Below are 7,848 nucleotides of genomic sequence, written 5' to 3' on the forward strand. Positions count from 1 at the left end.
TTAAATGAAAAGATAAGTAAATGATAAATAATAATGGTGTCCAGTGAGTAGAAACTGCATACTTCAAGTATCCTGAATAGTGTTTGATATTTAGTTTGTGAAGTTAACTTTTTTAAAATATAAAACTGAAATCAAAACATTCTTTTCTTTTTTTTTAATATACTAAGGTAACAAATGCTGTCTCTGATCTGCTGAAATTTACGTAATACTCCAACATATCAATATTTTGTGAACTGCAAATAAAAACAAACACATTTACAGTAGTATATTGGTCATCAAATGGAGAAAGAGAGGAGATTCTACAATTTTGAGAATGCACAAATGTTCTCATTACGGCAATATTGACCCAGATGACCATTTTGTATCTCTCCCCTCAAATATCTCACAACTCTGGAATGCCCACTGTGACAAACATGTTAGCACAGTATTTCCTAAATTCTCACACATTCTTTCTGATTCATCTGGTGAACTGGGAGTAGGAAGTTGGTCATAGACAATGCACCATCCCTCCCTTGTCTGGCCGAGACTTGAAGCAATCACATAGGTTTGGCCTTTTCCTCAGAGGCAGCTAACCAAAGATTTATGCCAATAAGAACCAGTGCTTGTATTGATTGTGTATTATGTACATAATGCACGTACTATGTATTATGTATTATGCAACCCCATGTTATGTATTTTCTCAGTGATATGCATGCCCTATGAGTTGGTCAGTCTCCCTACAACAGGGTTTCCTGTGGCTAGAGCCCATGTTGGGTCAAATGCATCTATAGCAGAACTCAGATGGAGTGGCCTTTTTTTTTTTTTTTTTGCCAATTAGCAGATCAAATGTCTGTTCCATGACCTTCTGGAAGCCAAGTCGATCTATGTCTCTCATGGAAAAATATTGAATATCGTAATCCTTTAGAGTAAAACATTCAGGAGGTATATATGATACTTGGGGAAGAGATTCAAGGTTTGATCCAGAAAATCTTGGGAGTTGTGGTAACTTGTCCCGTAATTCTCTGAGGAGAAATGAAACCAGCTGTCTATGGAGATTTGCAGAGGAAGTGGTTGAGGGATATATTGATGTCAGCATGGGCATCAATCCAGATCACACAAAAGTCTGAGCAGTGCCAGGGGTGCCCACTAATAGTTCTCATTGCCAGGCTGTCATCCCCTCCCACTGTGATAGCTGTAGCCACCTGACTTGACTCTACTAGCCACTTGAGCTAATTCTTAGCTGGCAAGGCCCACGGGGCAAGGATTCTCTAACAGATTGTTGTAAAGATCATCTTTGGGAACTGGTATAAAATTCAAATCTTCAAAGTCTTTTTGGCAGCAGCCCAAGTTGGACAGCTTTTCATCAAGCCAGTTTCTTTTACAGTAGCTGGACCATATTCCACTACTTTATTTTCTGTCCTTGTGAGAATAGGGTTCCAATCACTGTTAGGAGTGAATGTGTAACAGGGTGGTCCCCAGGAAAGGGGGAGGTTCCCTGCCCCACCCAAGGGAGGGTGGAGCTCAGCAGGAAGAGGAGAAGCAGAAGAAGAGACTGAGGAAGGAAGGAAGCAGGATGGAGCCAGGAGACCCGGAGGAGGCGCGTGGTGCCTAGAGACACGTGAAGAAACTGTGCTTGTCTTTTGGTCGTGGACTGGGTGACACAGATGTGGGTGAGACCGTGGGGAGGTGACAATGGCAGCTTTTATCTGGATGTTGATTTTGCTCTTTTCCTTCCGGGCTTGTCCGGTTGTTTGTGACCCTTTTCTGTGGGTCCCCACTGGAAGATGCTTTAGACTTGTGGCAGGCTTTGGGGCCTTGTTCTGGGCCAATCCCATATGGATGGAGTTTTACCCACGAGGGGATGGGTAACTTTGGGTGCTTCATCTAGAAACTAGACTCTTTGCCTCACCTGTATTGTTTCCTAGTTTTTATTAAAGATCCTTCCCATTAAAGTGTCATATGTTTTGTGTTGATGCGGCGGATGGCAGAACCCATTTAGAATAGGCAGGTTTGCGGGGTTTGGGCTGCCCCTCTCCCTGTCCTATAACAAATGGACTTCCTTAGGTCAGAAGGCGCTTGCTCCCAAAGGGTGCTTCTCAGAGACATGATGGGTAGCATGGGATGCAAACTCTGCAAATGGCCACCTTAAAATCCAGAACATTATTTGCAGCATCAAATAAGAAGCCAGAGGGCCACCCTGCTGGCGCAAGGGGTTAAGTCTCAGCACTAGGAAGCTATCGGCAGCCACTATAGCATAAGTTCGTTCCCCGACTTGGGAGCTAACCCACATAGCACAGCAGACCTCTCCTGTCTCACCTGCTGCTGCTCCCCTCAGCAGTGTATTTCAGTCAATCCACCTGTTCTGCTTCCCACTCTGTCTCTGGTGAATCCTCTCACACACACCACCCCCTGCACCTCTGGCCTACACTCCAAATCTTGTATGCATAAATAAAATAAATCTTGAAAAAAGAAAACAATAAGTAGCCGGTTACTATGAAATCTTTAAACCTACTCTAAATGTAGATGGAAAAACAACTGCAACTCCCACAATCGACCTATCCAGTATGACTGCCATTAATTTACTGATTACCTCTGTGTGTGAAATTCCATCAGAATTATCTTTCTAAATCTCGTTGCTTTTTACCCAAATGACAAATATTTATAATTATAACCATTATAATGTGGTAAAATTAAAAACTGCATCTGACCTTTGTCCTTGATTCAAGGAGCAGAGCTTCAAAAATCCTTGGACTTTTTTGGTGATAGGAGTCTCTTTGTTATGTTAATAAGGTGGTGGAGGTCTGGATAGCATCAACCATGTGACAGAGGATTAGAATATTGGGCCAGTCCACAACAGGCATATGAAAAAATATTCAACATCCCTTTTAATCAGGGAAATGCAAATTAAAACCACATTGAGATACCACCTCATACCAGTAAAAATCACACATATCAAAAAAACAAGCAACAACAAATATTGGCGAGGATGTGGTGAAAAAGGAACTCTCCTACATGGCTGGTGGGAGTGCAACCACTATGGAACGCTGTCTGCAGGTTCCTCAATCTACTGAAAATGGAGTTACCATACGACCCAGCAATTTCACTACTAGGGATCTACCCAGAGGACACAAAAACATTGATTCAAAAGAACATCTGTGCACCTATGTTTATTGCAGCACTATTTACAATAGGTAAAACCTGGAAACAACCCAAATGCCCAAAAATAGATGACTGGATCAAGAAGATGTGCCATATATACACAATGGAATATTACTCAGCAATCAAAAAAGATAAACTCATGCCATTCGCAGCAACATGGATGGAATTAGAAGGAATTATGCTCAGTGAAATAAGCCAGAAGGAAAAAGAAAAATATTGGATGGTTTCACTTACAGCAGGAATATAGGGGAACCAAATAAGACATCAGTGTAAAAATAATAATAACAGTACAAAACACAAAAAAGCAAAAATGGACAATTATAAATCAGAGACATACTGCAAGGGAGGAGGAGGAAGAGGGAGGGAGGGAGGAGCACAGGGGACTGTGGTGATGGTGCATGGCTGCTTTGGTGAAGGAAACTCTATGGGGACTACACCTGAAGGAGTGGGAGGAAGCAAATATTGTTTAAAAATAAACAATGATGTAAAACAAACAAACAAAAAAACCAAGCCCCTCACACCTGACCCAGCAGGCAGGTTTGGGAGGCTGGAATAGATAAGGCTGCTCAGGGACAAGGCCTAAAACTGACCACAACCATGACAGAAGAACAAGCCTGGCTCCAGGGATGCAGATCAGAGGCCAGAACATGTTTCTGTGGCAAAGACCAATACCAGAGACCAGACATCCCAGCAGATAATAGGTGCAAACTGGAGCCCCAAGTCAGAAAGTCTATGAAAATGGAGAATAAAAGAGAGCCTCAAGTCTTCCTTAGCATGCAGGCTTCTCAGGTCTCGCCCCATATTTCAATAAATCCACCTGTTCTGTTCTCTCTCTCTCTCTCTCTCTCTCTATATATATATATATATATATATATATATTGGGCCAGTCCATACTTTAAGGAAAGGAGAGAGGCTAAAGAGTCCAATCATAGTGGCCAATTATTTAATCATTTCTATCGATGTAATAAGATGTAATAAAACCATCTGCACATCTAGACTTAGGGGAACTTCCTGGATGGTGAAAACATATCAATGTGCTAATGGCACACCTAATTCCACAGGCACAGAAGCTCTTGCATTTTGGACTCTTTCAGAACTTGCTCTGTATCTGTTCATCTTATTTCATTTGTATCCTTTATCAGAAAGTAATTCTATGTATAGCACGTTCCTGAGTTCTGTGAGTCAATCAAGTCAATTATCAAATCCAGGGATATTGTAGAGAGCCAGATTGGCACCTGAATGGTGACACCCAGAACTTGTGACTGACTGGCTTCCAAATTAGGGGTAGTCTTGTGAAGGACTTTGTCCTAAACCTGTGTGGAGTCTGACTCCAATGCTGGGCAATTGGTGTCAGAATTTAATTTGAATTGTAGGACAATCATTTGGCATCGGAAAATTGGTGTTGGAACACAGCAACCCTTTTTTCTTAAGAATTATAGACTTTTGAGTGTATTTTCATCCTGCCCCATGCAATAGGTCCCCTGCAAATAATTTAAATAGTCTTTAAAAGAAAAGATATCAGTGACATCACAGTCATTACTCTACTTTCTAAATGTTATTTTCATCTTAAATTAAAAAAAGATAGCAACAACAACAAAACCCAATTAATACCTACTAATACATATACAGAATGGACAGGGCATGAAAATAAAATAAAAACTAAAACTCTTAAAAACTAATTCAATGGCCTTTAGTACAATGATTTTTGTAGAGATTAAAAAACGAAGCTCTCATATGTATTATTGTGATTTTTGACTGATGGTGATGTTATACGTGTTGACATTGCAATGACCCTGACTGATCAAAAAGTGATAGCGACTTAAAGTTACCAATCAAAAAGTAACATTTGACTAGGGTGCATTGGTGCTGGGAGAATCACGGTGACCACACCTGAGCAAAGTCATATACTGTCCAAGAATTAACAATGATGTAAGAAAAGAAAAAAAAAACCTCAAAATAATTTTTAAAGTAACATTTGTTTATGAAGACAAAATAAACAAACAAGTGAAATATAAGGACAGATTAAAAACCTGGCTGAGCTCTGAGGCTCTATTTAAATTATAATTAACAGGTGGTCCTGATAATATACCCCAGAAAAGTGGTGTAAATAAAATTACTGAATTTGAGGCAATCTGAGATGTTTGTGGACTCACTGCCCTAATCCTGATGCCTTCTCCAGACTTTGGCAAGCACCATGGAGGACTACTGCTCCCTGACCTTCCTCCCTGTAGACAGATGGCTGCCAGGAACTCTCTGGACCAGGTCTCACCAGCTCTGCACTGTCAGTCTCCTGAGCCTTACCAAGAGATTCATTACCTTCCCCCCCCCTTTTTTGCTGCCAATTGAATTGTATGTTTATATTGTTATGTGGATTCCCCCCCAATAAGTTCATATTGTGGTTATATGCACTTGGCTTAGAAGCCGTCCACTCTGAGAAAGTTAGCGCTCTAGAGATTCCAAACATGATAAAATAGTAGCTCACTAACACATGAAAAGATGTTCATCATCTTACATGATTAGAGACATGCAAATCAAAGCAAGGAGATATCACCTCATCCCTGTGAAAAAGCCTACTATCCAAAAGAAAAGAAACAAGTTTTGGAGAAGATATGAAGAGAAGGGAACCTTTATATACTCTAAATGGGAATGTAAATTGATACAGCCATTTATGGAAAGCAGAAATGGTGTTTTCCCAAAAAATTGAAGATGAAATTTCATATGACCCAGTTATCTCATTTCTAGGTATTTACCAAAAAAATACAAGCAATTTGAAGAAATACATGCACTCCTATGTTTATTGCAGCACTATTTACAATAGCCAAAAGCTGGGAACAACCTAATTGCCCATTGACAAACAAATGAATAAAGAAGACATGGTATATATTCACAATACAATACTACTCTGTTACTTTTTTAAAAAAGATGAAATACTGTCATTTGCCACAATATGAATAAACTTAGAAGGTACTATGTTTATGGAAATAAGTGAGATGGAGAAATGCAAACAATACGATTTCACTCACGTGTCACAGATAGAGAAAACAAATGAATGAATTAAATGAAACAAAAATTAACTTTAGGCCATTTAATGTTACCAGAAGGGAAGGGGGAAGGAGAGATAGACAAATTAGGGAAAGGTATCAATGGTAAGGTGAAGGACAGAAATAAGCTTTTAGTGGCAAACTTAATGTAGTGTATTGATTGATTTGTATAGTATACATTATACTATAGCAATTGTATAGTCTAATGACACATTGATTGTCAGTGATACACACCTGAAAACTATATAATGTTATAATACAACGTTACTTCAATAATAGTGTGTGTGTGCGCAAGTGTGCGCAGGGAGTGAGGGGGTGTTGTGGGGGTGGAGAGACAAATCCAGATAGACTTTAATTAAAAAGCAAAAACTAAAATGCCCAAAACCCAAGCACTAGAAAATTTTAATTTGTAGTTGAAAATTTGTCTCATTAATGTTTGTAAAAGTCTTTGTTAACTATACAATGTTATTTCTGCTGTTTACAATAGAATTTACATTAAAGCCCTTATTAAAAGTATTCTGCTAATCCACCCCCCAGCAATGGGAAAAGATTGGATTAAAAATTAAGAAAGCTTTTATTACATGATTATACTAAGAGTTAAAAAATCTTTGTAAATATTAGTGAATGGCATGTGTTTCAAAGAATCATCAATTTTAGACACTGATGAGAAACAGATGAAATACACAGTGAACTTGCCACAGGGGCAAAGTAAAAGTCCTGGGTACTATTTTTTAATAGTCAATAGCTCTAAAAAATTTAATAGTCAATAACTCTAAAACATTTGCTAAATGTACTTACTGAGAAACTGAGGGATGTGACGAGTTGCTCATAAAAAAATGCTAAAGATTAGGGAGAAATGTCAGTTTCTTCATGATACGATGCATTTCACAATTAAATAAATTCATCTGGGGATAAAATCTGAAAAACACATTTCCGGCATACCTTATCCACTTATCATAGTATAGGAAAATAAGTGGATTTCAATTTGGTGATTTAACCTATAGCTTTAAATCTTTAATAAACAAACATGAAATTCCAAACTTTAATAATGAAAAGGCCATAACTGAAATGATGTCAACCCTGGATATGAATCTCTTACTAACACAATGAAAGCACCACTTGTGGAGCTGTACTTCTGGTCAGCAGCTGCATTTTTGTTTTAATAAAAGTAGAAAGAGTGCCAGCACACCAATGTGATCCAAGGCTTGGTTGCTACATAAGCAGTCGGATTAATTGCTTTTCCAGAAAGCTGGAGTAAGCTCTCCTTCCACTGTCCCATCAGGATCAGCTTCCATAAAATGAGTGTAATAAGATAATGTATTACATACGACAGTAACTCCTACCAGCAGTGTTCAGCTGAACAAAGCCATGCATATTTATATCAATCAATAAAAACTTCATTGCGACGTATAGTTCAGACATATAGCTATGTCTTTAAATGGAGATAAGGTAAGCTATAAAGAAACAAAAGTGTATTTCCTAAAATACACTTAAACCATGGTTTAAGTTTACTTCATAGGTACAAACCACAGGTTTAAGTCTACTTCACAGGTATATGACAGATTTGTCCACCTTTCTCTAAAATCTTCCTTGACTAATGAGGTGAGAGAAAATAAACATGTATTACGGATTTGGGAAAAATTAACTCTTCCAATATGAAGGCTCTGAT

The 7,848-nt window shown here is 38.6% G+C and overlaps 1 pseudogene; it reads right to left on the reverse strand.

The window, feature by feature from the left end:
* Positions 1-330: 330 nt before the first annotated feature.
* Positions 331-7,580, reverse strand: LOC119231546 (arginase-2, mitochondrial-like; annotated as a pseudogene).
* Between the last annotated feature and the right edge of the window lie 268 nt (positions 7,581-7,848).

Source organism: Talpa occidentalis, unplaced genomic scaffold (assembly GCF_014898055.3).
Source record: "Talpa occidentalis isolate TD23 unplaced genomic scaffold, MPIMG_talOcc4v2.1 talOcc4.7, whole genome shotgun sequence".
Taxonomy (NCBI): Eukaryota; Metazoa; Chordata; class Mammalia; order Eulipotyphla; family Talpidae; genus Talpa; species Talpa occidentalis.